Source organism: Delphinapterus leucas, chromosome 6, assembly GCF_059928025.1.
Source record: "Delphinapterus leucas isolate spDelLeu-1000000601 "Yukka" chromosome 6, BTC_Dleu_Yukka2, whole genome shotgun sequence".
Taxonomy (NCBI): domain Eukaryota; kingdom Metazoa; phylum Chordata; class Mammalia; order Artiodactyla; family Monodontidae; genus Delphinapterus; species Delphinapterus leucas.
This window is the reverse complement of record NC_143134.1, coordinates 44,492,354-44,497,227: the sequence shown is the minus strand read 5'-3', so window position 1 is coordinate 44,497,227 and position 4,874 is coordinate 44,492,354.

Below are 4,874 nucleotides of genomic sequence, written 5' to 3'. Positions count from 1 at the left end.
CATCCACCACCTCACACAGTTACCTTTCTTTATGTGTGATGAGAACTTTTAAGATTTACTATCTTAGTAACTTTCAACTGTACAACACAGTATTGTTAACTAAGTAGAATATTGGCCATATCTACAAAATACCTCCACAGCAACACCTAGACTAATGTTTGATTAAATAACTGTACTACAGCCTAGCCAAGTTGACACATAAAACTAATTATCCCAGTCCACCCCTTGTCAACTTGACACCTATACTTAACTCCTTAAGCTATACTTAACCTCCAGATAAGGACAATAACAAAATCATACTTTTGCCTAACATAATACAACTATCCTGCATACAACCAAAAATACACCAGCTCTTTCCCCAGAAGAGGACACAAAATCTCTGGGTGATGTTCACTCTTCTCTTTGATATCCTGTAACTGAAATACTTTGATGTAAAGGTAACTTTATTAATGCATCTTATATTATATGGTAGGAGCATAAGAGAGGGAAGAAACAAAGATATTTGATACACATCACAAACATATTCAGAACAAAAAAGGGAAGAATTATGCATAAACTTACAGTCTTCTCCTTGTTTCTGCAACTGGTCATGTGGTCATAGCTAATAGCTTCTACCAATACCCATTCCATACTCCCTTTGCCCTCAGCAAGCGCCTCAGCTGGTTGTGGTATTTTGTGGTAGGAGGAGTTAAACCTTGATTCTTGAAGAGTCTGGGTCATAAGTAGTCCTGCCTGAATTGGGTTGTTGTAGTTTTCCATAGGCTTTAATTACAGGGCCTGGTAATACTAAGAGACTCCCTAAGAGATCACCTGTATTCCAGATGTAATCTTCCATAACTCCACTGTATAGTAGCAGTCCAACTTTCCCTTGGTAATCAGGATCAATCACCCCAGCCAGTATAGTAACTCCCTTCTTTGCCTGTTGATTGGAGGCATAAGGAGCTCAAATTAGCTGGGTGGCAGTCTTAACTTTGGTTCAATGGAATCGTTGTTATCTCCCAGCAGATGCATTCTTCCCTTTGGAACTAAGATTTCTAGACAAGCAGAGCATTAGGTCATGGGGACAGAAAGCAAACATTTTGCTAGTAGATTACTAGGCATAACAGTGAGGGTGCCACTCCTATTTTCACCCCTTGATTCCTGGACCTCTGAATATTGGATATTGAAGAAACAGTGCTAAATATTACATGCTGATTTAGAGAATATGTAGGTTCCTGGAGAAATCTTTGTGCATATCTATGATTTCATGGGATAAATTCCCAGAAGTAAGAGTACTAAGTCAATGGGTATAAGCATTTTTAAGGCTCTTGATAGATTGTGTCCCATTGTCCTTCAGAAAGTTCATGTCAGAATTTGCACCCTTTAGCAGCATGAGTATTACCTATTTTAACGCATTGTTATCATTACTGCTACTGCATATTATCACTGTCAACTACTTTGAATAAACTGTTCTCAGAAGAACTTTCTGTTGAAGTAAATAGAAAATCTTATAGCCAACATGGACCAGATATTTTTAGGTATAGTACATTGATAGAGAAAGACCGGCAAGGTCTTTCTGGCAGGAAAATTGCTGCGCTTGTTGGAAAATTGATGCAATTATGATAAAGAAATTTCCGAAGCTACCTTACCCTCTACTTAATATCATCACCTCCAACCTCATTAGAGTAGGCAACACTCATTCTGTTTGCTGGTGGCCAATAAAAAAATGATCATACAAAAGCTAGCTTTGTGATTGGACAGACCCATTTATAGGTGAAAAAAACTAGTTTCCGATGAAGTAGGCAGTTCAAGTGTATCTTGCAGAACTGAATGAACAGGGAATTGGAACTGGAACAAGGATCCTTGTGTCTATTCTCATTTCTATATATCTGCCTAATTGATCGTTGATGTTTGTTTGTTTTGTTGTATCACACAGCAGCATGCAGGATGTTAGTTCCCTGACCAGGGATCAAATCTCTGCCCCCTGCAGTGGGAGCACAGAGGTTTAACAACTGGATTGCCAGGAAAGTTCTGATCATAGAGTTTTAAAGCACCAAACTTAAGGGTCTGGAAGCAGAAAAGGCAGCTAGGAAATCTGTTCATGTAGGGTAACATGGATTAAAAGTGCCCTACTCAAAGTTTTAACATAGTATGAATTTTTCATAATATTAACAATTTATTTTTATTTTCAAGTGTTGCTGATAATAGTATTCTGGGTTTTTTAAAAAAGAAATGGATAATAAAACATTTATGGATATAGAGCAGTCTCCCCTTATCCACAGGGTATATGTTCCAAAACCCCCAGAGGATGGCTGAAACTGTGGATAGTACTGAACCTGTATACACTGTTTTTTTCCTGTACATCCATACTTATGCTAAAGTTTAATTTATAAATTAGGCACAGGAAGAGATAAACAAGAATAATAATAAAATAGAACAATTATAACAACATACTACAATAAAAGTTATGTGAATGTTGTCTCTCTCAAAATATCTTATTGTACATATTTAATGCCTTTTCCATCTTAACTAAGCACTTATCACATACTATGGCCATAACTTTTGCACCTAACATAGGTTCACCTAAATACATAAAGCAAATATTAACAAAAGTAGCAAATATTAACAAAAGTAAAGGGAGAAATTGACAGTAACACAATAATAGTAGGGGACTTTTTAAAAAAAGTATTTATTGGGCTTCGCTGTGGTGCAGTGGTTGAGAATCCGCCTGCCAATGCAGAGGACACAGGTTCGAGCCCTGGTCTGGGAAGATGCCACATGCTGTGGAGCAACTAAGCCTGTGTGCCACAACTACTGAGCCTGCGCTCTAGAGCCCGCGAGACCCAACTATTGAGCTTGCGTGCCACGACTACTGAAGCCCACATGCCTAGAGCCCGTGCTCTGCAACAAGAGAAGCTACTGCAATGAGAAGCCCACACACCACAACAAAGAGTAGCCCCTGCTCTCTGCAACTAGAGAAAGCATGCATGCAGCAATGAAGACCCAATGCAGCCAAAAATAAATAAATAAATAAATAATTTTTTAAAAAGTATTTATTTGGTTGCACTGGGTCTTAGTTATGGCAGGCAGCCTCCTTAGTTGAGGCTCCAGGCCTCCTTACTTGCGGCTCACAGGCTCCCTAGTTGTGACACGCAGGCTCCTTAGTTGTGGCATGCATGTGGGAGCTAGTTCCCTGACCAGGGATCAAACCTGGGTCCCCTGCATTGGGAGCATGGATTCTTATCCACTGAGCCACCAGGGAAGTCCAAAAAGTAGGGGACTTTGACACTCCACTTATACCAATGGACAGATTATCCAGACAGAAAATCAATAAGATTTTTTGGCCTTAAATGACACATTAAACCAGATGGACTTAATATATTATATAGACCTATATATAGACCATTCCATCCAAAAGCAGCAGAAAGCACAACACACTCTTTTCAAGTGAACATGGAACATTTTCCAGAATTGATCACATGCCAAGCCACAAAACAAGTCTCAATAAATTTAAAAAGATAGAAATCATATCAAGGATCTTTTCTGACCCAATAGTATGAAAATAGAAATCAACTGTAATTAAGAAACTGCAAAAAACACAATAACATGGAGGGTAAACAATATACTACTAAACAACCAATAGTTCACTGAAGAAATCAAAGAAGAAATTTAAAAATACCTGGAAACAAATGAAAATGGATGACCCAAAATCTATGGGAGGCAGCAAAAGCAATTCTAAGAGGGAAGTTTATAGTGATACAAGCCTACCTCAGGAAACAAGAAAAATCTCAAATAAATAATATAACCTTACACCTAAAGGAACTAGAAAGAGAAGAACAAATAAAACCCAAAGTAGAATGAAAGAAACCATAAATATCAGAGCAGAAATAAATGAAATAAAGAAAAAAAAATAGAAAAGATTAAAAAGCTAGGAACTGGTTCTTTGAAGAGATAAACAAAATTGATAAACCTCTAGCCAGACTGGACCCAAATCAGTAAAACTGAAATGATAGAGAAGTTACAACTGACACCATATAAATACAAAGGATCATAAGAGATTACTACAATTATAAGCCAATAAAATGGACAACCTAGAAGAAATTGATAAATTCCTAGAAACAATCTTCCCAGATTGAATCAGGGGCTTCCCTGGTGGCGCAGTGGTTAAGAATCCGCCTACCAATGCAGGGGACACGGGTTCGAGCTCTGATCCGGGAAGATCCCACATGCTGCGGAGCAACTAAGCCCATGCGCCACAACTACTGAGCCTGCACTCTAGAGCCTGTGAGCCACAACTACTGAGCCCTCGTGCCGTAACTACTGAAGCCCATGTGCCTAGAGCCCGTGCTCTGCAACAAGAGAAGCCACCACAATGAGAAGCCCACGCACCACAACAAAGAGTAGCCCCCGCTTGCCGCAACTAGAGAAGAGCTGCATGCAGCAACAAAGACCCAAGGCAGCCAAAAGTAAATAAATAAATTTATTTAAAAAAAAGATTTAATCAGGAAGAAATACAAAATATGAACAGACCGATTACCAGTAATGAAACTGAATCCGAAAAAAAAGAAAAAACCCTCCCAACAAACAAAAGAACAGGACCAGATGGCTTCACAAGTGAATTCTACCAAACATTTAAAGAAGAGTTAACACCTATTCTTCTCAAATTATTCTAAAAAACTGAAGATGAAAGAACGCTTCTGAACTCATTCTATGAGGCCAGCATCACCTGGTGTCAAAATTAAAGACACTACACAAAAAGATAATTTCAGGCTAATGTCACTCATGAACATAGATGCAAAAATCCTCAATAAAAATCGGCAAATTGAAAAAAAATTGGCAAATTGAATTCAACAATACACTGAAAGGATCATACACCATAATCAAGTGAGATTTAT